At 45.4% G+C, this 25,933-nt stretch overlaps 1 long non-coding RNA gene across 3 annotated transcripts; it reads left to right on the top strand.

Moving 5' to 3' along the window:
- The first annotated feature begins 1,925 nt into the window (after nucleotides 1-1,925).
- On the top strand, nucleotides 1,926-24,863 carry LOC143833187 (uncharacterized). Of its 3 annotated transcripts, XR_013229552.1 has the most exons (5): nucleotides 1,926-2,074; nucleotides 16,333-17,232; nucleotides 21,258-21,394; nucleotides 22,156-22,310; nucleotides 24,704-24,863. It is a non-coding gene; the product is annotated as an uncharacterized LOC143833187 (long non-coding RNA). The 3 variants fall into 3 exon arrangements; XR_013229550.1 differs by lacking the exon at nucleotides 16,333-17,232; XR_013229551.1 differs by lacking the exons at nucleotides 16,333-17,232; nucleotides 21,258-21,394; nucleotides 22,156-22,310.
- The last annotated feature ends 1,070 nt before the right edge of the window (nucleotides 24,864-25,933 follow it).

The raw sequence follows: 25,933 nt of genomic DNA, 5'->3' as shown, positions 1-25,933 counted from the left end.
ATTTAAGGTCGGGGAAACATGAGGGGGAAGGCTAAAAGCCCCTATTCCTCATGTACCATAATACTGATCTGAATTAGACCCACAGACCTGGGTGTAGTCTGCATGGGGCTTTTCACCCAGTCCCAATTTGAATGAATCCCTCATCTACACTGAATTCGATTTGTATTTTGATTTGGGGCACTTTAAATTTTCCCTCTGCAACGTGCATAATTAATTCATGGTGACCCTACCTTTCCTCTGAGATATCCTGGAGTGGATATTAGCCTCGATATTTCAAAAACCGCCTTTAGTAAATGTGCAGGTCTCTGTTTTTTGCAAATTAACTTGATTCCTCTTGCCTCCATTCCCTAATTGGCCAGGGCATCAGTTCAAAGTCTTCCTAGTTCCGGTTGCAAGTCTTGTCTTCAAGTGACTGCGCTCCAAAAGCCTTAACTTCTCTCAGCACAGATTTGTCTCTTGGTTTTCTTCCCCCTCCTCTGCTGTTTCCAATCCTTCCCCCCTCATTCAAAAAAGAAAGAGGCTCCTGCTGCGCTTGGCTCTCCCCCCCCCCCCATTCTGAGCTTCCCCAATCGAGTGCAGAACATATTCTGTTTCATTGTGGGGGTGGGGATATAGGAAGACATGAGTTCAAATCCATCTGAATTCAGCAGCATCCATAACGCAAAAAACAAAGTAAGTGCAGAATCAGCCCTGGAAACTGAGTACCTACTGAAGAAGATGCTTGCACATGTAAAAAGCAGAAACCCTGAGAAGACACAGGGAATGACATAGTGTGTAGTTGGGCCTTACTTTTTGGTCCTTTGAATGAACCCTTTCACGCCTAAGGCTGCAAAACGTCAGGATTAATAGTTAATCTAACAAAAGTTATTTGCTTTTTCTATAGGCCTGTCATCCCACACAAGGAATAGGGACAATAACGGAATCTTCTCGCTCAAATATTGCCATGGACTTTGCTGAGAATGGCAATTCATTGACAGTGCAATCCTAAACAGAGTTACACCCTTTTAACTCCATTGAAGTAAATGGGCTTATAAAGTTATATACTTTTCTTAGAGCTGCACTGTGAGTCACAGAGGTAGGCCTCACAGCTATGGCTCAGACCTGGCACTCTGACCCAGCTGGGGACATAAAAGTGCAGCTGATCTTCAGGAACCCAAAAATGAATGTATCCTTGGATAACAGTTCTCCTTTTAAGTTTGGGAAATGATAGAATGCTTGCGTAGAAGTCATTAAAAGTCATTGACTTGCCATGTAAAACAACACTGCTGGAATAAAGACGCCTCGTTTGGGCCAGCAACACCTTAGGTTCTGCCGCAGTTTTCAAAATAAAATTAACTACCTCTGTAAAGGGAAAAAAAAGTTATGGCAGGCAAAAGAATCATGACAGCTCCATATATAATAGGCAATTTCAGTGAAATGCAACTCTACTGTAATTGATTTATTCATGTATATATGAGGATCGTTACCTTGTGGTCTTGGTCACTTAAAGCATTCACTCCCAGCTTTCCTCCTTGCATCTATTCTTTCTTTTATGATTTATGAATTCAGAAACTGTAAAAACAGGAGAGAAAGAGAGAGAGAGAGAGTGGAGCGCACATCCCAAGCCAGAAGGAAAATGGATCACTGGGAGCAACTGGTCTTTGGTCAAACTGAGCCATTTTGTGGTTCGCTTTCTACAGTTTCTAATGCCCCCCCCCCCCCACATACACACACACATTCAGCAAACCTCAGTTACAGCCAGTCCCCTTCAACAGAAGCAAAACAATAGTCTCTCCCCCCTCTCCCATGTAGCCTCAGTGACAATTTGTGTGCGTGACTGGTCTGGCATTTTTCTGTCAAGTGGCCAGACAGTACCTCACCACAACCTGGAATGGAGCCAGGGTATATGTTACGCTTTGCATGAGGTTACTGGGCTGGATCCAGCAGAAAAGTTCACAGAAGGCATGGGCAGTTTCGCATTCCCCTTCCCCAAGCAGCCTGCTGTTAAATCCCCAACTCCTTCCTGAGGAGTGGGAGAGCCTGGCACACAAAACGCACCAGAGTATGGGATGCTGCAGCAATGAAGGAGCATCAGGTAAAATTGTTGTCTTCTCCCTCTTCTGCGGGGGGGGGGGGAGGTTATGCAGCACGGAAAGATGGGATGGGCAGGCAAGCAAGGGTGGACAAGCTGGACATCTGGGCAGGTTGGGGTAGAACCAAATGGGTAGCTGAGAGGAAAGGAAGGAAGGAAGAACAGGGAGATGGTTGGGGTGGATCACAGCCAGAACAGGAGGGAGGAATGAATTACAAATCCTCTCCTCCCCCCCCCCAGCTGCCCCATTCCCATTTAATGCTGAACAGTAGTTAATCCTCTGTATTCTGGTGCTTTGCTGATGCTGATTCAGTTCCGCAGGGGCTTTAGGTGGAGGACAAAGGAGTGAGGGAATCCATGGAGGCTGACAGCATGTATGCATGTATTTATTCCCCAGTCTGCTGAGAACAGACAATTAGCTTAGACCAGGGGTAGTCAAACTGCGGCCCTCCAGATGTCCATGGACTACAATTCCCAGGAGCCCCTGCCAGCAAATGCTGGCAGGGGCTCCTGGGAATTGTAGTCCATGGACATCTGGAGGGCCGCAGTTTGACTACCCCTGGCTTAGACCTTAGGTCTCCCTTCCTCCATTCTTTCACAACCACCACCCTGTGAGGCTAAGAGAATGCAACTGGACCAAACTTACCCAGGTAGAGTGGGGATTCAAACCCAGATCTCCCTGGATCCTAGTCCACCCATTACACCGCACCTGACGGTGAGTGACAGACATATCTATCAGCAATGAGGGGCATATTTATCTTGCCACCAAACAGGATTGGACCAATAGATTTCTTTGCACAGCATTTCCACCAATCATTGTTCTCCTGGGGAATGTTTTGGGGATCTCTTAGAAGGGTACAGCAGTGAAAGAGTTCTCCGAGAGAACTTTTTTTTCACATAGGTTCTCTATTTGTTTTGTAGGGCTGCATGTTCGGGAAAGCACAATTCAGTTCTTGCCTTATGGGGGTGCCAAATGTAATTCTTTGTGCCTCTTACATAACCTGCACTACTGTTCATGGCACGCCAAATGCCTCCGTGTGCATATTTTCCAAGTGAGAATTTTAATTACCTATCAAATCAGGATTCTTATTCCACTGGCCAGAAGTAGGAAAAGGTAGATTTTTGCGGTGAGCCATGCTACTATAACCCAAATGGATGGATTTTTTTAAAAAAACTGCAGCCTAAAAATTGTTCCTCATCGAAAGCAATGGAAATAAAACACCTCAGTATGTAGAATACACACAATATGGAAAATAGGAGAAAATGTTGTGGTTGTTCTCAAAGCCAAATATATAACAAAATAATGTTGGTTTATGTTGGTTGCAGAGTTTTTAAAGGACTCTGCATGAAACCCTGAAGAACAGCTGTCAAACTCTTGAATATTGAGACAAGAACGCCAACTTTGCAGAAGGCAGCTTTGTATTGGAATTTTTGGACTAGCCTTGTCCCGAGTCCCTGAAGAAAAATGGAGCTGCAGAGTAACTGAACATTTAAAAGTGTGCAGCTAATAGTTACCTTTATGAATGAGCTACGGGCCCTACAGGAGCTTTCAGCTTTTCACAGGGCCTGTAAAACGGAGTTCTTCCACCAGGTTTATGGTTGAGCCCAGGGCCAGAGCGAAGAGAAGATCTGTGCCCCTTCCCCAAAGGAGGAGTAAGGAGGGAAGGCATTCTATCATATTCTAATAATGGTGGCCAGCTGTTTCCCCCTGGTCCTCAGCAGGGGTCGGTGGGGGGTTGGTCTGCCATCGTGTTCTTGCTGGGTTTGTATTTTATTAACTGTTCTTTTTTATCTTGTAACCTGCCACGATATGGCTTTGCCGAGAGTGGCAGGCAATAAATTCAAATTCAAATAATAAAAATAGAAATAGAAATAGAAATAGAAATAGAAATAGAAATAGAAATAGAAATAGAAATAGAAATAGAAATAGAAATAGAAATAGAAATAGAAATAGAAATAGAAATATAAAGATTTCAAAGTCACCCCAGAGAACACTTTACTTGAGAGTCCCCAAGTAAAGTCTCCACTTTACTTGGGGACTCTCAACCTTTGGGGACTCTAAAAATAAAGAAGAAAGCTGGAGCCTTATGAATCTTTTGTCAATCTTAAGGTGGAGGATCTTTTTCCTTCCTCTATAAACCAATTCCAAGAAACATATGGTCAAATGGATTTATGCCAGAGATTTCCATGATGGCTATTCAAGTCTCTAGCGCAGCAGTTCTCAACTGCCCTATTGCCGTGACCCCTATAGCAGGGGCGGTGGCATGCATGCACATGTCTGTGTGCTCAGGCGCATATGTGAGAACGCATACATCTTCACCCCGCTCCTGCGCACTGTGGTGCTGACCTCTTCTGGGCTGCCTCGATGAGCTCTGAGGCGGCATGGAGGAGGCCAGCACCATGCCACTGCCACTGTCACTGCTGCATCCACTGCAGCAACCCCTGGGAAAGGACCAAATGACCCCTTGAAGGGTTGTAGCCCCCACATTGAGGACCACTGCTCTAGCATATACAAAAGGGTGAGGATAGGTTGATAGGCCATGCACTAGTCATGAAATTGCAGGTTTGTATAAATTGAGGGCAATTCCGCACTCGTTCAAAATTGCACAATGGTTGCAAATTGAAATCGCTACTGTTTTGCTGTTTTGCTGTTATACTCCTGCTGTTTCAGGAGTCGTTGACAATCTGCAACACTCCTGAAACCGATCCGCAAAAAGCGCTTCATTGTAGCTCTTTCAGGGAAATCGCAAAAAGTGGATTCACCCTCCGGAAAGCGCTACACTCTTGCAACCAATCTGCAACACTAGCGGGAAAGTTCTGTGCGTTACCATTGTTGCGGTTTCTGCAAAGTCCCTCCCCCTAGCTCTCTCCTCTGATCTTCCGGCGAAGCGATTGCCATTTTTTTTTCTTGGAGAGAGCGGAGATCAATACACCAGTGAGCCTTTGTTTACCCAGCGAGGCTTCCCTGGCTGCAGTCCCTCCCCAGAGCTGTTTTAAGTCACCAAGCACAAAGCAACACACAGCCCCGTTTGCTGGTTTATTTTCCCTTTATTTTTCACTCTATTTTCGGCTGAAAATTGCGCCCGTCGGGGGGGGGGTTATTTTTTTTTCACTCGCGGGGAGCGTGGCAATGATGAAACGGCAGCTCAAACACCACCTGCTAGCTAGATAGGTCTCTCCATTGCAACGAACCAATGCACATTCGTTGCAACGTGTTTTTTTTTTAAACCTTCCTTAAAGGGAAAGGGGCTTTTTGGGAGCATGATAATGGCTGCCCATTGGCTGCTTGATGGCCAGGGGCAGGACAAAGCTTGGCAATATCGCTTCCTGGCTAGCGATTTTTGCCGAGACCGGAAACCTGTGGGAAACGATAGAAACGCAACTGGATTCCACTACAAAGGCAGGTATGCATAACGACGAATTCCACTATTTAAAATGGCGTTTTTTCGTTCCGCAACCAATTTGCTACATAGATCCTGGTACGGAATGGCCCTGACAGTTGGACAGACCTGTTGTTTAAATGGGGCAAAATACAAAGTCTTGAATGTAATTGCAGTGCAGCCTGCCAAACTACTTTCTATCTGTAATAGGAATGTGAGAGTCGTGCTTTCCAAGAAGATGTGATGGAGATCTTTGTACTCTCCCCAGCTGCGATTGAATGGGTTGGAAACTTAGATGTTAGCATTTGTGAGACTGGCCAGTCTATTTGCATAACCATTGTACTTATATGGCTATGACTTTTATATTATTACATGCTTCCTGCATGTACCTCTGCCATATGATAGATAAGTAAATAAATATACCAAAGAGAAGAGCTATACTTATCTTGATGCTTGGAGGACATCCTCCAACATTCTCCACTTGCCTTGAGCCTTCCATCTGAGGTAGCCTTTCTCAATCTTTTTGTGATTAAGAAACTCCTGAAACATTCTGGGAAACCCCGAAAGTGATGTCAGCAGGCCACAACTTCCTGCCACGCACCCCAGAAGCCACGTCATCAGAAGCCACATCACAGAAATATTTGGTCATATCACCCAATAATTTTTTTAAAATTAAAAATTGTGGCCACTGTGAAACCCCAACGCTTCATGAAACTCTGGTTGAGAAAGCCTGGTCTAAGGGTAAACTCCCATCTTATTTAGACTTCTTGGCTAGCCCAAGTGATGTAGGACTTTCATGCATTCATGAGTCAACTGCCCCCTTTTCAATGTTATTGCTGGGTCACCTGCTAAGGCTCCCTCTACCAAGTCAGTTGTGACTCTGTTCCCTCCCTTCAGTGGACTGTATTGCACATACCCTCCTGGAAAGTCCATATGGTGGACAGGATTAGAGTTGGCAGCCTGTATCCAAGTAATGCTCCCGTATAGGCTAAAATGGATTATGCCATGCCTTGATAAATGAACTATGCTTCTCCTACTGACATCAGAGCAAAAGGTTCTGTTTTTTCTTGGAGGATTTTGGTTCCCAGCCTACTTAGCCCAAGCTGGGGTTGAGGCAAGCCCATAGAAATAGCTCAGATCAACATATTATGTGCATTAGATCAACTTTGCTAGGTAAAAATCAAATTAACTTGCCTCTGCGGAGAAGCATGGGATTTCATATTTAAAGAAAAGCATTCCAGACTTGTGCAAGTTGTACTTGGGCCAGCTGAAAGAAATACTTTCCTCCGTTTCTCTGGGAACCATCTTTCATTAACACCAGTGTTTTAGACCTAGTTCTTCCCTATATTACACACTGCAGCATGAGAATGTCAGCAGACTCATTCTTGGCTGCCATGCAGTCTTCTAAAATCCATGCGTCTGATAGTGATGCATCACACTGCATGCCTTCTGGTATTCCACAGATGTGACACAGCCAATTTCACAGTAGGACTTGTTTTTTTTTTACAGCTCTCAATCTGAAACCCTACTGAAAAGATAGCTTTACACAGAACAGAACCTGCTTAGTTATATTGTGTGGGGAGTTGGTTAAGTTGTCTGGGAAGTTTTTAAAGCTTGGTTAAGTTGTCTGGCCAGGATCAAACGTATCTTCGATACATCAGATGCAAAGTGTCCACTGAAGCACTGAAAGTGCTTTTGTAAAAATACATTGGCCCCTAGGCAACAAACTGGAGAAGTCTTTATATACTGGGAAAGAGCTGGTTTCTCCCCCCGCTTTCTCTTAGATCATCAATATGCCACAGATGGAAAAAGGTATGTGCAGTTAGGTGGCCTACTCGCAATTTTCATGGGGTAGTAACTTGCAAAGCTGAACACCAAGATAACACGTAGGGCAGAGCCAGTTTGGTGTAGTGGTTAGGAGTGCGGACTTCTAATCTGGCATGCCGGGTTCGATTCTGCACTCCCCCACATGTAGCCAGCTGGGTGACCTTGGGCTCGCCACAGCACTGATAAAGCTGTTCTGATCAAGCCGTGATATCAGGGCTCTTTCAGCCTCACCCACCTCACAGGGTGTCTGTTGCGGGGAGAGGAAGGGGAAGGCGACTGTAAGCCACTTTGAGGCTCCTTCAGGTAGAGAAAAGTGGCATATAAGAACCAACTCCTCCTCCTCCTCCTCCTCCTCTTCTTCAGTGATCACATATTTGTGCAACTATTAACAGAACAGGGACTATGTCTTTGCTGCAAGTCCTATGGCACCTCCCATTTTGACCACATTTTCTTTCAAGAACTCTTCCAGTTACTTCACGTTTCAGGCTGCCTCCATAGTATTAGCACAGATGTGATGGTAGAACCACATCTCATTACTGGATGGACCTTCCTCATGGGACTTCCAACCCAGAGACAAACCTGCACTACTCTTCTGTCAGTGTTCAAGATGGATCAGGTACTCCCAGTGGTTAGTTAATGGCAGGCTGGGCACATTTAACTAGGAACAGCTTTGGAAGAGCTGTTCATGCCACTGACTCAGGTCCATTTGGCGTGAGGAGAAGCCCAGATCCAAGCCTGCCAGCAGCAAAGGTGAGTCTGGTGTCTCAAATGATGGATTTTGTGTGCCTTTAAGAATGGCAGAGCTTTGGAGACAGGCAGATCTGATTTACGTAGCTGTATCGTTGGGAAAGTCCTCACATATACGCTTCAAAGAAAGTAAGCAATCCATGTGCAAACAGGTCACTGGACCCAACAATCACTCAAGAGCAAAATGAGATTTCTTACATTCCCAGTGGGTCAATATATATAAAATGGATTTGCCTAGACCAGGGGTAGTCAAACTGCGGCCCTCCAGATGTCCATGGACTACAATTCCCATGAGCCCCTGCCAGCAAACGCTGGCAGGGGCTCATGGGAATTGTAGTCCATGGACATCTGGAGGGCCGCAGTTTGACTACCCCTGGTCTAGACTATACCATTCACACACCACAGGTCCCCTTAAATCTTCCATTAGTGCAGAAAATGGCTCCCATCTCCAAAACTCTTCTCCTCTCCTGCAGGGGCTGGAGCAAGCAAATCTCCAGGTGCGTCAGAACAGGTGAAAAGGGAGCAGATGAAAGCATCACAGTGGCAAAGAGTGGAAGGAGCCACTAAGAATCACAGATGCTTCCCCCCCCCTCACCAGCTCTGCTGGCAGACAACATATGGTGTACAGGATTAGAGTTGGCAGCCTATATGCAAGTAATAATCCCACCACTTCCAAGTAAATCTCAGAACACATAATATATTCACCTCCAGTCTTCTGAATTCCATCCTCGTTACCTTTATTTATTTATGCTGTATTTATCACCAGGCGGGGGGGGGGGGCACTGATCAATAAAACTGGCCAGACTTAACAGAACTGTGAGGTAAGCCATAAGAGAGCAGTTACTGCCTTTCTGTGTACAGAAGAAGTCCTGTAGCCTTCTAAGGTGGATTCTTTCTTAGTAACGTGGATTCTTTCTTAGTTTCAGGTCTGATCCAACAGGCCACTCCTTAGCAAAACATGAGGTGAGAAGGAGAAGCCATATGGGACACAGCACTCCCGCTAAGCAGGAGGCGACAACAGACACAGGGTAACTCTTTAGTCTTTGCGGATAAGGTTGAAAAGGAGGCTCTTTTCTCAGGATGGGACGCACGGTAGGCTGAATACCAGAGTCAGACAGAAGGGGTCAGTCCCCCAGCTCAAGATCAGAGCCCTGCTTTTGCAGGCAGAATGTTTCAAGTTTAGTCCCTGTGGGCATCTGTTAAAGCAGCTGTCCCCAACCACCGTAGATCAGTCGGTACTGGGCTCCTCTTCGTCCTCCTCCCTGGCTGCTGCCTCGGGGGCTGTTCTGCCACTCTGCCACCGGCTCACCTTTGGTACTCTCCAGCTGTCGCCATGGCTGGGGCTAGGAGTGGCACTGTGCAGCTGCTGCTGGCATCGCCTTCCAGTGGACAGCAGGAAGTCAGGGGCACTGGCGGGAAAGCAATCGGAGCAGAGGCTCAAGCAGCAGCGACGTCAAAAGACTACCCCCCCCCCCCGGGCCTCAGTAAAATTGTCAAGCGTTTACCGGTCTCCAGTGATAAAAAGCTTGGGGACCACTGTGTTAAAGGATTCCGGACATCAGAGCCTATCTGTTCAGAAAAGCAGTTGGCCTTTACGTTCTGTAGCACACTGCGCAATATTGGCATCCCTTAGTGTAAAGCATCTGCATACATGCAAGCAATGCCTGAGAGTTTTCTTGGAAATGCGAAAGCTTGAGCTCTCCAATGCAGACCCAGCTGTTTAAGCCATTTGGAAACCAAATGTAGTCAAGACCCCGACATTTTAATCAAAGGCAAGAATCCAGGCTACAGTTTTGCCAGTGGTGTTCTAGCAAGAGCATCAGAGCTATGTCAAGGCGGCTGGGAATCAGTACAACTTCCTGCAGACCCGAACACTTTAAGTATCTTGCCTTGGAGGAGATAACACAAGACTGTGTCATTCATGCTTCCCGTTCATGTGTCATTCATGTTTCAGGCTGCACAATGAGCACGGGAAGGAGGGCAAGCAGAAAGAAGAGCACATATTAAAAAAAAAAAATCAGAGGAATGGCCTTAAGTCATTTTACAGTTTTGTTCCTGGAGATGCAAAAAGTAATATGTTGTCGGCCATATACAGCCTGCAAAAATCTGTGCCAGGACAAGAGACTAACAGGACTTTTGCAAAACATTGCTTATCTGCACACTCCACAGCTTTCTTCCAGAACGGGTTAATCTAAGTGAAAGGACACAAAGGTATAACCCTGGGACCTTGTCCTCAAGATTCAATGTGCCACCAAAGGGCATCTAAGATAGCTTTGATTCTTCTAGGTAGTTGCCCTGTGGGTGGTTTGAGTATTAATTTTCTTTTTGAATGGCCATTTTAATTTTAATTTTGTTTAGGAGATACTGACATTTTTTACTGACATTAGAGCCTTGAGCACCAGTTGTCTGGGAAAAGGCAGGCATACAAATGTTTTACTTACAATTTATATAGCACTTTCAGTGTTCAAAGGCTAACATACAACATACCCTTACAACAGACTTGTAATGTGTACCAACTCTATTATCTCCATGTCACATTCAGCACATTCTACCTGTTTGTGAGCCTCCTGCCTGGGTCCTCGACTATTGTTCTTTGTAAAGCATGGATGAGGGCCTTTTGTGGCGCAGAGTGGTAAGGCAGCCGTCTGAAAGCTCTGCCCATGAGGCTGGTAGTTCAATCCCAGCAGCCGGCTCAAGGTTGACTCAGCCTTCCATCCTTCCGAGGTTGGTAAAATGAGTACCCAGCTTGCTGGGGGGTAAACGGTCATGACTGGGGAAGGCACTGGCAAACCACCCCATATTGAGTCTGCCATGAAAACGCTGGAGGGCGTCACCCCAAGGGTCAGACATGACTCGGTGCTTGCACAGGGGATACCTTTACCTTTACCTTTAAAGCATGGATGAGGTGCCAATTGCTGATGGGCAAGGCAGGCTTTCTCACCTTTTTTCATACTGAGAACCCCCCGAAACAAAATCCAATCTTCAAGAAGCCCCAAAAGAGGCATGATCATGAAGAATATGGTGAAGCATAGCCACAGACATGCCCCCCTGCAGCGGTCCACAACCATTTTAAGGTTGCGGCCTGTTGACAAGGGGTTGGGGGAGAGGGCAACCCAGGGCCCTGCGCAAACGCGCATGCTTGGACCCGCCGCACATGTGCGTTTGTGCATGGCAGTGACGCATGCGCATTTGCGACCCCTGCCATGCACAAACACGCATGTGCGGTGGGTCCGTGCATGCACGTTTGCGCCACCGGCATGCCGTTTTTTGCGCTTCCCTCTCCCCCCCCCCCTCCTACAGCAAGAAGCTTGCCGGGCCGCAAGCTAATCAGCTGCTTCGGCAGCCGATTTGCTCATGGCCTGGCGAGCTTCTCACTGCGGGGGGGGGGATGGGGAGAGGGAGCTGCGGCCCGCTTCCAAGGTTCTTGTGGCCTGGCTGGGCCGCAGATCAGGGGTTGATGACCCCCGCCCCCCTGGGCCCTGTCCCTTCCCACTCCCTCCAGGCCTATCATTGGCCATTTTGGGGAGGGCAGATTGACGTGACCATAATGATCATATCACCCAATAAATACTCATACTCATACTCATACTCATACTCATACTCATACTCATACTCATACTCATACTCATACTCATACTCATACTCATACTCATACACACATATATATACTAATTTGAGAAAAAGGGGAGCTCTGCCTTCTTTAATTGGGGCATGTTTATGTTAGTGGGGGTGGGAACATAGTAATCAATGTATTGCCTATCAAATCCGTTTCAGCAAGAATAATCATGAGCTTCGCATCGCCACCTCAATATACCTCTTTTGCTGCTATGCCCAGTGTGTCCATTGGGAAAGCTGGCAGCTGATGTGGAGAGTGATTTGCCTGCCTGTTTATAGTGCCATTTTAAACAGAGCTATGCCCTTCTAAGGACACTGAAGGCAAGACGTTCAGAAGGGCACCACTGCTGAGGTCAGGCGGCAGATGAAGCCGTATCGGAGCAGAGCTCACGGTCACTGCCACCGCAGTATACTAGGCTCAGAGCCTGTCATCTTTAGTCCCTCCCGTTTTAGAACTCTGCCGGCTAAAGCAGATAAAGCCGAAAGAGTTATTGCGCTCCCCGGTGCATCATTTACCCATCCACAGAGATCTATCTTTTGCACAGCTGTTGAGGGAATGTGGGCTTTGAAGATGTAATCCCCTGCCACAACTGTGAAGTTTTTTGTACAACACCAACCACCTTCATTCTTTTTAAAGGCCTGCAGAGACCAGCAGCTGACGAAAGCTGACAATGGCTTGGCTCACGGCTGGGCTGAAATTATGTTTTACATCGTGACACCAACAGCAGTTCTGGGCATGGAAAAGCTATGGAATAAAAAGCCGAAAACTGTCTTAACTGGAAACAGACCAAAAGTTGTCCGGAGAGGGTAGCAAGGTACCTTTGGTTGATTCAGAGGATCTTTTTTCCTCAGTGGCCCCCAACCTTAGCTTTACCCTTGACAGGAGGTCTCAAATCAGGCCAGGCTCCCGAGCTCACTCAGAAACTATATTAAGTTCCCTTCAGTATGACCTTCCAACGCCAAATAAGGACTGCTTTTTTATTTCAGAATTCCTTTCAGTCCTATAGTTCTTACCTAATTTCTAATAAAATTCTATCAGCCTCTTAAAGCCATTGTCTTAATGTTATACATTTTAACAATGCTTGTGTTCTTTGTGGTTATGAGCATTTTTAAAATGGAACGGTGGAATAGAAGTATCCAAAATGTTCTTGAAAATGGAAAGGCAACCTTTGGGTGTTCTCCATAGGCTTGTGTCGTGTTCCTGTTGCTCCTGCAGCTGTAGACAGAGAGCAGGGACAACAGGGCTACCACATGGCAAGTTTACCTGCCGCTTTCCAGACCTAGCATGAGAGGGAAAATTCAAACTTCCCTCCCCATATGGTAGCCAACCAAGTCTTGTTGCTATCTTTCCCAAAATGTTGCAGCAAAGCAGGTCTGGGAAAGAACACAGAAAAGCTGAGGAAACCCTGGAAGGTACACAAATGCACTCCAGCACTGTTAGGGAAAGAAGAAATGCTTGCTTCCTAACAGTACTGATTCTCCCAAGTCATATAACAATTGTGGAAACAGCCATCACTAAGCAAATAAATCTCCATGGCAAGTCCCTCTGCCTAGCCTGGGGGTATTGCTTGATGGAACTCATTATACAAATCCTACTCAAAATGTAATGGGCAGGATTCCTTTTGTAGCTTCAATTCATTGGCAGGTAGGAACACCAGAATGTTTATAAATAATATAATACTTTTATTTATGAAAAGAAACTATATATAGAAAAAGGAGACAAGAGACCTAACGAATGGTTCTGTTTTCTGTAGTCCTTCTTTTGTTCAACTGCAGTTCTGGAGGCAAGCAAGGAGGAAGTGTGCTCAAAGAAACAGGAAGGCCAATTCCACATGGGCGGAAAAGGCCAAGAGGGCAGCCATATGGAAAAGGGGCAAATCCCCGTTTCTATATGATGTTGCCACCAGGCCGCCACCCTCCTAGGTCTGGTGCAGATCAGGCCCCAGAAGCTCCGGGCTAAGAAGTTTCTGAGTTTCCTTAGCCCACCACGGGGGCCAGCAGGGCTTGTCCCATGGCAGACCCGTTTGGACAGGGAAGAGCCTTGCCTTCCAGGCTCCTCCCTGTCCTACAATGACCCAGAGGGGGCAAACAATGACCCATCATCCTGCAAAATAAAGAAATCCCCTGCACTCCACCCCCACATGGCAGAACTAATCCACCACTGTTGTGTTTCCTGGGGGGACACATTTCAGTGAGACACCAGGTGTCCCACTGAACTGTGTCACCCAGGTGGAGACAGACTGCTGTGGTGCTGCGCAACACCAGCAGCCTGGCGCAGCTGCCAGTGTGCAGAATCAGCTGAAGTCTTCCATTGAGCCAATCAGGACACTGGAACAGCTAGAATGAAAATCATCAGGAAGTTTCTATTCAAATTATGCTAAACACACATCTCATCCAATGCCCCCTGTAGGACACTGCTTATATTCTGCTCAATTATGCACATTCCAACACAACTGGACAATATCTCAGGGAAGAAGGGTTGAGATATTTTCTACAGGGTTTATATGATGCTGTGTTGAGCCCGGAGAAATCTGGTGTGTCAGGATGTATGCTGGCAAAATTCCTCAATTCACTTTTTTTTTAGAGGTTAGGATTTCTGGTTATCTAACAAAATACAGAAGGTTTTGTCCCAAATTCAGGCTGCTTGGCAAAACTACAGATACCCAAATAGTAGAACTAGTAAGGAAGGAGATTAAAATCTAATAAAGAGAAAAAATATGACCAAAGTGAGTACAAATGAGGCCTTAGGAAGATTTGCATCTTAATCGAACTAAATCAATATTACTGAGACTCAACCAGAATGAGACAAAAGAACTGGCAGAAAATGACTTTTGTGTAACTTGCACTGAGTGGCTCACATTAGAGGCATTAGCCTAAATACCTCAAGCCAGACACAAATCAAAACACCCCCCACTCCCGGCTACGGTGCAATAACAGTGGTAGGCCAATCCATTTCTGAAAGTAGACTGGCGGGTTGAAATTTTTTAGCTGGGCAAACATAATTTGAGCATTCCAAATAGGAATGAGAGCTTTGAAAAACATCCATCACAGGTGGAAATGCAAAAGACATATGCGCTGTGACTTTCCTTCCCCCTACCCCTCATCCCTCCATTCTGTTGCAACTAATTAAAGCCCAGCTGCAAAAAAAATCTTTTTAGGTCAACATGTGTAAAAAAGCTACGCTTTCAAATTCCAAGTTCAAGTGTGTAACCTTTCAGTGACAACTTATGGCCTCCCTGCCCCCCACCCACAAGTTCTGACTTTAACCTGCTCCCTCTCCCTTCCATCCATGTAGGTGTGTCTCCTCTCTTAATTCAGACACACCTGACCCAAGTGGGGGCTGCCTCTTGGTTATTATTTTAAGGTGACCAGATTTTAACATTGGTAAAGTGGGACACCATTGACCGGGGGGGGGGGGTGATCTTGATTAAAAATTTGGTCTATATGGAGCCACAAAAGGTTTTATAGAGCACATAGAATGCAAAAATAGTATTGTAATATATATATTTTAATTTCAACATAAGTGCAATTTTCCAGGTACCCCCAGATGTCCCTCTAAAAGTGGGACAATCTGGTCACCTTATATTATTTACAAGATTTCAGAGAGTTGGTGTTGGCAGAGTAAGTAACACAGCAATGACGCACAGCCGGATTAAAGTGTAGATGAAGAAGAAGAAGAGTTGGTTCTTATATGCCGCTTTTCTCTACCTGAAGGAGTCTCAAAGCGGCTTACAGTCGCCTTCCGTTTCCTCTCCCCACAACAGACACCCTGTGAAGTGGGTGAGGCTGAGAGAGCCCTGATATCACTGCTCGGTCAAAACAGCTTTATCAGCGCCATAGCGAGCCCAAGGTCAACCAGCTGGCTGCATGTGGAGGAGCGCAGAATCGAACCTGGCTCACCAGATTAGAGCCTTGAGCTCTAACTCCTAGTCCACACTCCTAACCACTACACCAAGCTGGCTGTCTTTGAAGGTTTGTTTAAGAATTAACATACTTAAGAGGAAAGAGCAGAGAGAGACAGACAGAAAGTTGGTTCCTAACTATGTCTCTAGCTGAGAGAGGGGATAAGTCACTGAATGTGGCACTTCCATACAAAAGGGGGGAAACTGCCCTAAGAGTAGCAATCTAGAGGCAGACAAGGGCTGATGCACGGAGCTTTTATTCCAATCTCAGGTCGATTCAGTCCATGCTGTCTCCACTGAATGTGATTTCCATTTTGATTTTGTCCAATTTAAATTTTCCCTCTGCAACAAGCTTGATTGATCCGGAGTGACCCTACCATTTCCCCACAATATCCTAGAGTGGATATAACCCTCAATATTTGAAAAATAGGCATGAGAAAGCATGCAGCTCTCTGCTGGTTCTGAACTTGCTGTTGAGCCTCCATGGTAGAGAAGCCTGATTGGCTAAGGCTTAGAATCATAGAATCATAGAGTTGGAAGGGGCCATACAGGCCATCTAGTCCAACCCCCTGCTCAACGCAGGATCAGCCCTAAGCATCCTAAAGCATCCAAGAAAAGTGTGCATCCAACCTTTGCTTGAAGACTTCCAGTGAGGGGGAGCTCACTACCTCCTTAGGCAGCCTATTCCACTGCTGAACTACTCTGACTGTGAAATTTTTTTTCCTGATATCTAGCCTATATCGTTGTACTTGAAGTTTAAACCCATTACTGCTTGTCCTCTCCTCTGCAGCCAACAGAAACAGCATCCTGCCCTCCTCCAAGTGACAACCTTTCAAATATTTAAAGAGGGCTATCATGTCCCCTCTCAACCTCCTTTTCTCCAGGCTGAACATTCCCAAGTCCCTCAACCTATCTTCATAGGGCTTGGTCCCTTGGCCCCAGATCATCTTCGTCGCTCTCCTCTGTATCCTTTCAATTTTATCAACGTCCTTCTTGAAGTGAGGCCTCCAGAACTGCACACAGTACTCCAGGTGTGGTCTGACCAGTGCTGTATACAATGGGACTATGACATCTTGTGATTTTGATGTGATGCCCCTGTTGATACAGCCCAAAATGGCATTTGCCTTTTTTACCGCTGCATCACACTGCCTGCTCATATTTAGTTAACAATCCACAAGTACTCCAAGGTCTCGTTCACACACAGTGTTACCTAGAAGCGTATCCCCCATCCAGTAGGCATGCTTTTCATTTTTCTGACCCAGATGCAGAACTTTACACTCATCTTTATTAAATTGCATCATGTTCTCATTTGCCCATTTTCCCATTGTGTTCAGATCTCGTTGAACTCTGTCTCTGTCTTCAGTTCAAAGGCTTCCTCATTCTCAGACCACAAGCTTGCCTTAAAGGGGAAGCCATAACTTCTTTCTGCAGAAGCTCCAGAAGCCATAACTTTTATTGTAGAGATTTGCCTCTTGCTTTTTTTCTCTCTCCTCCGCTGTCTCCAATCCTCTCCCCCCCCCCTGCTTCAAGAAAAGAAAGAAGCTCCTGCTGTGCTTGGCTCCCCCCCCCTCTGAGCTTCCCTAACCAATGTGCAGAAGACTTTTCTGTTTCAATGGGGGGGGGGGAAATAGAGGAAGACCCGAGTTCAAATCAATCTGGATTCAGCAGGATCCACAATAGTATAAAGAAAGTAAGTGCAGACTCAGCCAAGGACTGACACTTAATCAGAGAGAAGGTGCTGTCCTCATTATCCTATCTAATAATCTTCCTTCGGCCCCCTACCTTGTTCTCTTCTTCTTTGTACCTTGGACATTTTCCAACAGTTGGGGGACACACACTAGAATAATAGAATCATAGAGTTGGAAGGGGTCTCCTGGGTCATCTAGTCTAACCCCTTGCACTATGCAGGACACTCACAACCCTATCGCTCATCCACGGTAACCTGCCACCCTCTGTAACCTGCCATCCACTGTAACCTGGCACTAAAGTGGAGCCTGTTACTAGGCAGCCTCCAGAGTCTTTCTAGCTGTCACCTCCCATTGGCAACTGACCACTCCGTCAAGATAAACACGTAGACCAAGAGGTCCAGGTGATCCAAAAGGATGGGACAAAATATAACCCAGCCTTTTCAAACTGAGGAAGGTGGGGGAGGGGGAGTTGGAAAGGGGAATACATCTTTCATTATTGGCAGGGAGTTTCAGTTTAAAATATTCCTATAAAACTATTGTGGTGAAAGCCCTGGATTAGAAATGAGAATATTTGGGCTTTGTTCCCAGGTCTACTGCAAACTTTCAAACTTATCTTGGATGACTTCGTTAAACTCTCTGAGCATCCGTTCCTTGCCTGTAAAACTGGGACATTAATATTTTTTGTCAGACGCCAAACCCTTGCCTTCCCCCCACACCTCACATCAGACCGTAAACACTACAGGATCCAATACAGAGCCATTTGTGCATGAGACATGGTCACTAAGCACTCAGGGCACAGAATGAATATTATAAATGCAAAGGGCACCAAGTGGTAAAATGCCATAACCATGGACTTCAAAGGAATTCAAAAGAATCTATACACACTTGTCCTAAAGATTGGACACCTGGTACCTAAGCCAGCCTTTTTCAACTTTTTTACCATTGCGCAACCCCTGAAACATTCTTCAAGCTTTGAGAAACCTCAGAAGTGGTGCAATTGTGCAGAAAAGGTTGGGAAGCATAGCTGTGTACATGCCTATCCAGGACCCTTCACCTTTCCATCCCCTCCAGAACAACCATTGGCCACCCGGGGAGGGGGGGTGTCAACATGACTATACATGGTCATATAAAAGTTTAATGCATTTGAAAAAGGTATTACAAAACTATTAACCCCCAGCCATTTGGGAAACCCTTCTAGCGCCATCAAGAAACCTCAGGGTTTCATGAAACCCTGGTTGAGAAGGCCTGACCTAAGCCTTCTCAAAGTACTGTCATCCTAACCATCTTCAGTGAGTTTCATGCACCACTTCAAGCAAAGGAAAGGAGTGACTTATTGTAGTGTCAGAGTAGGATATGAGAAAGCCAGGTTCAAATCCCTACTCTGCCATGGAAGCTCACTGGGTAATCTTGGCCCAGTGTAACCTTCTTCACAGTGTGGTTGCAAGGATAAATGGGACCGGGGGGGGGAATTATTATTGGCCACTTTGGGTCCCCATTTGGTGAGGAAAAAAGGGTATAATTATTGACATTATTAATAACTACACATATATTGCAATACATTAAATGAGAGGGCAACCGAGGACAGAAGCACACAAGCCATGCTTACAAACTATAGAGCAAGGGTGGCCAAACTGTGGCTCTCCAGATGTCCATGGACTGCAATTCCCATGCCCTGCATGAGCTAGCAAGGGCTCATGGGAGTTGTAGTCCTTGGACATGTGGAGATCTACTGTTTGGCCACCCCTGCATGTGGTGATTGAGTTAGGATTTAGGGGAAACTTAACTACAAACATAACCGCAGCTGTGCTGAAAGTGACACAAGGTCCAGCCAAACCAGCAACCCATTTTTCACAGCAGCCAGTGAGATGCCACCAAACCTCTCTATAAGCAGAGCATGGAGGGCAACAAGGCAACTCTAAACAAAGTTGAAGGTGATGGGCCTAGAAGGTACAATGATTCAGAACTGCACTGCAAAGTCTCTCTGTTCCTCCCAGCAGTGGTATTGAGGGAGTTATTGCCACTGGACATTGACAGGACCATAAGAACAGAAGTCGAGCCCTGCTGGATCAGACCAGCAGCCCATCCAGTACAGCAATCCAGCATAGTGGCCCACCATTTCCACTGGCAGTCCAACAACAGGGCATAGAGACCGAGGCCTTCCCTTGAGGCACTACTATAAAGAGGCTAACTACTTCTGAATGTGGAGGTTCCCTTTATTCACCACAGCTAGTATCTACTGATAGACATCCTCCACAAATCTAATTCCCTTTTAAATCCATCGACGAGTGACCAGTGAATTATCTGGCAGTGAACCATCCTCCATGAATTTCTCTAATTGCTTCCCAAAGCTATTAAGAATTATTGGTTTTCATACCCGCTTTTCACTACCTGAAAGAGCCTCAAAACGACTTACAATCGCTTGTTCCTTCCTCTTCCCACAACAGACACCCTGTGAGGTAGGTGGGGCTGAGAGACTTTTGACAGAGCTGCTCTGGGAGAATAGCTGTAACAGGGCTGTGACTAGCCCAAAGTCAAACAGCTGGCTGCATGTGGAGGAGGAGTGGAGAATCAAACCTGGCTCTCCTGATTAAAGACACTGCTCTTAAAGTGCTTACTCAGGAACTCCTCACATGTTTCCAAGGCATTTCCCCTGTGGTCCATATAAAAGGCACTTCCTGCCAAATAGCTATAGCTACCAGGAGGGACTGAGGCTAACATAACTGGTTTCTATCCCAAATGACCGAGGTTTAAAGCAGTACCTGCCCAATTTATTTATTTACTTCATTTAAACCCCACTTCTATCCCCAGAGTGGACCAAAAGTGGCTCACAACAATTTCTCCTTTTCTATTATATCCCCACAACAACCCTGAGAGGGAGTTTAAGCTGAGATTATGTGACATGCCCAAGGTCACTCAGTGAGTTACCATGGCAGGAATGGGGATTCAAATCTTAATCCAACATGATGTTGACAAGCGGCTGGGAACAGTTAGGAAAATCTCCTGCAATAAGGGGCCTAACAGTTATAGGACTGGTCCCAAGCCTGTAACATAACAAAACAAAATCTTGCAAATGCAGCATTTTGGAACTGTCAAAAATTATCATTTCCCCTTATATCAAGGTTTTCCAGCCCAAATGACTATAAGGAGCTGACCATTTTTAATACCAAGATCTTCTAATTTTTCCACCACAAGAGCTTTTATGCTAAATGAGAACATTCCAAAGAAAAATATTTTCCTTCTGACAAGGCAGACAGAAATATTACTTATATTTTCGAATACGTTCTTCCCCTCCCCTTCCCACCAATTCTCATTTGGACTGGCTCTGGTGAAAAAAAATGTTTTCCAACTTCATAAACATTCTTACAAAAAAAAAGAGAAAAATCAAAGGAATCCAGCTTCAGAAATATTACCACACTGCCCTCTGGAGTTAATCATACTTCTGAAAAGAATCTTTAGAGGAATTAAGTATTCTCAGATTATGTCTGTGGCATTAAATCCAACGGATTTCAAGATGGGAGATTTAAGCATGTGCTTAACCTTTCCACTGAATACAGAGTGGCCAGGCTCCATATGGAATCCGGAGATCTCTGGGAATTAGCACTGATCAGGTGATAAACATCTGGAGAAAAAGGCTGATTTTGAAGGTAGACTGTTTGGCATGACACCCCACTGAGGTCCTGCCCCTAGGCTCCACTCCACACATCTTCAGATATATTCTAACTAGAGTTAGCAATCCTACACTGAAATAACCAAGGTTTAGAACGTGCTGTACACTGGAAGATATTTGTCCACAATTCAAAATAGCAAGTTATACCTACCAGGAGTTCAGCCCCAGAAAGGGTCGGGTTTAACAAATCTGGTAATTGCCTGATGGAAACAATCCTAAACAGGTTGACTCAGGAGTAAATCTCATTTTATTCATTGGGGCTTGCTCCTAGCAAAGTGTTCGTAGTATTGAAGCTGGCCCCTCTATAGTCGGCCTCCAGCTGATTACATATTACACAAACCACATGTGATCTGCTTACAGTTGCCATGGCTGTGGAAAGAGATAGCAGTGAGAAGCCTTTCCACCGTCCCTGGACCCAGTTCTTACTGAGTGTACATGCCGAGCACCTTTTAAAGCTTCCTGCCTTCCCTCCTTCACTCCAGTTGCTTGTGGGCCAGGTAAGAGCTCTGGATGGGCCAGTTCTGTTCTCCAGGATGTATGTTTGACACCCCTGATCTAGTCACTGAAAACATGGGCTAGAGCTAACTTCAGCCCAACCTGTACATCTTTTCCTTAACAGGTGTTTGTGATCTCAACCATTTTAGGCTGCATCTAGTTTGGATTGTTTGAATTTCTCAGCTGTTCAGCAGCCACTTCTGATTCAAATGTTCATTACTGTGCATCAAGAGCCTCCCTTGGTCAAGGGGAGATGTTTCTTAGTGCTCAATGCTTTGTATGCTGTATCTAACAAGAGCGGTGCTACATACAGATGGGAAAGAGAATGTTGACCAAGGACAAGTTGAATGAAGTAGATTGAAGATGCTTGCTGTACAATCAGCTATGAAACCAAAATTCTTCCCTGTATTTATTTAGACAATTAGATCCACTTTTCTAACATTCTTCTCTGCACATCTATTTTATTCTCACAATCACAGCCATGTGAGGTGGCTAGGATGAAAGGCAGAGAGACTGGCCTTAGGTCACCAGGCAAGGAGAGTGGGGATTGGGACCTGGTCTTCAAAAATTCTAAGTGCAATATCCTGCTGGCTATTTGCTATCATTTTGTTTTCTTCAATGAAATATGAAAGGACCCAAAATACATCAGTTAGGATGTTAAGAAAACATTGTTCTGTTCAATTGCCTTCATTTTTCAGTTGTGACCTAATTTAAGAGGCAATTTCACAAGAGCTTCTGTCCCTGGATATATTTTTTCCCCTAGTGAGGAAGAGGAAGAGGAAGAGAGGAAGAGGAAGAGGAAGAGGAAGAGGAAGAGGAGAGTTGGTTTTTATATGCTGCGTTTATCTACCCAAAGGAGTCTCAAAGTGGCTTACAGTCGCCTTCCCTTTCCTCTCCCCACAACAGACACCCTGTGAGGTGGGTGAGGCTGAGAGAGCCCTGAGATTACTGCTCTGTCAGAACAACTTTATGAGTTCTGTGGTGAGTCTAAAGTCACCCAGCAGGCTGCATGTGGGGGAGTGCAGAATCGAACCCGGCTCTCCAGGAGGATCCACATTCCTAAGCACTACACCAAACTGGCCCCTTTAACCATTATGAAGACCTTAGAAGGGAACAAATTGCTTAAGAAAGTTTGTTTTCTTTTTCAGTCTGCATTTCACCCTGCTTTCACTGTGCATATCTACTGAATTATCATTTTCATTCTGCTTTGACTTTTCTCCCTTTGCCATTCACTTGGGTTCTTGGGCATTGTTTCCACAAGTTTTCTGAAAGTGGTTTTGTGCTGTTTTTCCCCTTGCTTCACCTCCAAGGCAAAGATAATCCAGATTTCCTCCCACAACTTTTTTCACTTGTTGGATGCCACTATGTCATTCTGCCTACTCTGCACCTTCCACCATTCTCCCCCTTCATCAGTACAAGCTCCACTATTGCTTACTTCTCTCATCATTTAAATGTTTGTGATGACTTGTCGGAGAACCAGGAGGCATCTAGCAATATGAGATTAGTCTTAAATTGCTGGCGGGAAATTATTGACAGGGAAAGCTTTTAAAGTGTTGCTAGAGGTAGTGTTGCTCTCCAATTCAGCTCTCCAAGGAGCCTCTTCAGAAGCTCGGAAAGGAGGAGGGAGGGGCTCAGTGGTGGAGTCCCTCCTCAGTGGGTGGAAGAGGCCTGGCCCTACTTCCCCACCAGGGCCAGCAGGGATGGTCAGCAGCAGAGCACCAGGCATCTGTAGCTTCCTTCCTTTGCCAGGGAGCCTCAGTCAAGGAGGAATGTTTTGATTGCAAGGAAGAGAAGGCAAACATGAGTTTGAATCGAAAGTAAACAATTCTGTGGAGTCCAAAACCTGTCATCCGGCATTGCTGTCTGAGCTGTTATTGTCTGGAAAGACAAGTAATTAATCCTCTTCAAGCATCTACTCCTAGCATTACAATGAGATAAGTCTTTAAGGGACTATTGTTGTTGTTAGGTGCGAAGTCATGTCCGACCCATCGCGACCCCATGGACAATGATCCTCCAGGCCTTCCTGTCCTCTACCATTCCCCGGAGTCCATTTAAGCTCACACCGGCTGCCTCAGTGACTCCATCCATCCACCTCATTCTCTGTCATCCCCTTCTTCTTTTGCCCTCGATCGCTCCCAGCATCAGGCTCTTCTCCAGGGACTCCTTCCTTCTCATGAGGTGGCCAAAGAGACTATATTTCTAGGAAAGCACTTGACGAAGACTTATTAGGAATCAGGGATTTGTTACCAGACTATATACCTAGATCACCTGTTGCTCTTACTAGGTACTACTCTTAAGATTGCTCCAGGAGTCGCTAATTGAAGATACGTTATATCTTCAGGCCAGCTCTGGAGATCCAGCTGGAGCTTCATGCTTACGATTTAAGATAGTTAATGGACTGCTGTTGGCACCGTAATTGACGATAATGCATTGCATCACTTTGGAATGGCTTCATTATATTGCTATAGGGAACTTTAGTTAAGTGTTGGATCAAAAGAAGTCTAATTAGTGATTTGTTTATAGCCTATGCACAGTGGTTTTTGCATTGTCATACCACCGTTTTGCCTGTATACATTTGAGACTGAAATTCTACCCAGCCTCAAGATTTTTATTTTGAATTCCCCCATCTGGATAAATCTGCTTATATTACCTTCCAGATCTTCTGGTAATTACTTTGGAAAAGATTACATTTTTGCCCAGTCACGCTTATCCCTAGATATTTAATAGAATTGGTAGCTACTGTGCATTCTGTACTCTACATAACATCCTCTTCTGGTTGTCCCATTGAGGATTTCATTATAATTTCTGTCTTCTTCCTGTTAATTTTATATCCTGAAAGGCTTCCGTTTTCTTCAATATGCTCCATTACATAATGCAATGGTTTTTTTGGAGCCAAAAAATTGTTAAAACCACATCACCTGCATAACTTTTTATTTTAAATATTTTTTATCATTCTTTTATATCCCTTTGATAGCGGGAGCTTTTCATGGCATGGAGGTAACCAGTATCCCCTGAAGGACAGGACATTTCCCTCAAGGCCTGTTGGAAACGCTAGCGGAAGCATCACGGAAAAACTCCCTTACTCACTTTCAAACTGACCACTAGGTGGCACTAACATATTAGAGGTTTTTCTCTTCCAGTAAAAATGCCCTTAGGTCATTCCTGTGAGCTTGGAAACATGGGGGGGGGGGGGGGAGATGAGGCAGGTGCTTTACAAAGATCAAGTGCATTTAGTTCATGCCCTGCAATTGATTTAAATTGGCTATTACGATTCACTGTTCATGCTTCATTCATACTTTTCTTTTTTACAGGACTCGGGAGATCTCTAACTATTGTCATCTTCAGCAAATTCCAGGGAATAAATTCTTAAGCTTTGAATCCATCCAAGGGCATAACCATCATTAGTCTGACAAAGAGTGCTTGCACTTGAAAGCTCACGCCCTGAATAAATCTTTGTTGGTCTTAAAAGTGCTACTGGACTCTGATTTTACATAACCATCATGTAATTTTAAGAGAAGACAAGACTCACTGGAAAAAGGCAATAATGCTAGGAAAAACTGAAGGAAGGAGGAAAAGAGGAAGACTCAACAAGACAGGAGTCCCTAATTATGGTGCCAGTGGGCAGCGTGGAGCTCCCAGCATCTTTCCTGGGGCAATAGCCATTTTGTAGTTCTCCAGAAGTCCAAGGGTGCCTGCACGTTCAGAAAAGTCTGGAAGCCCTGCAGTCCAAGAAGTCTTGCCCCCCCCCCCCCCCCCCCGTTTGCAAGACCTGCACAAGGCTGCTAATGACAGGACGTTTGGGGGGGGCATTAATGAAGAGCATTACCCCATCAGGAGCAACTTGACTGTGCACTACATACACCACTACAATTCTAAGGCTTATTCAAAAATTGGTCAGTTCCAGATCTAGACCAGCTTCACCACCATCCGTTCAGGAATGCGCATCAGCATCTGTGCAGGACCAGAGGACTCTGCGAGAATTGCACAGGTTATCCTTGCAAGATACACAAGAGGTTTGCGCCCGCAAGATTGAGGTACGAGTGCAATGTCTGAATTCGACAAGTCTCAAAACCAGGTTTCAGAACTGAGTCCAGAAATGTCATAGCCTACGCGAACATGTGATGCTGCCATTTCCTGAGTCGGGCAGTTGGTTTATCCAGCTCCATGTTGTATTCTCTGATTGGCAGTGAGTTTGCAGGTTTGGAGTGCTGCTTCCCAGCACTGGCTGCCTGAGGTGGCTAGGGGATTGGGGCCTTCTGCATGCCAACGCCTAAGCTCTGCTCCTGAGACACAGCTTGTCTTCAGAATGTCAAAGTGAGCAGGGAAGCTGACGTCCTGGGGCTTAAAGCCAAATAAGTATTAATTCTAGCATGAGAAGAGTTCATGGATTAGAGCCCTCTTTGACACTATTTTGAACTGCCCAGTAGGCTCTTGTAATGTTAATATACGTTTTCTCAGAAGTTGTTTAGCTCAGGGATAGTCAACCTGTAGTCCTCCAGATGTTCATGGACTACAATTCCCATGAGCCCCTGCAAGCATTT

The sequence above is a fragment of the Paroedura picta genome, chromosome 3, assembly GCF_049243985.1.
Source record: "Paroedura picta isolate Pp20150507F chromosome 3, Ppicta_v3.0, whole genome shotgun sequence".
Classification (NCBI taxonomy): Eukaryota; Metazoa; Chordata; class Lepidosauria; order Squamata; family Gekkonidae; genus Paroedura; species Paroedura picta.
Note: the sequence above shows the minus strand (reverse complement) of the source record. Positions and strands in the feature narration are given on the sequence as shown.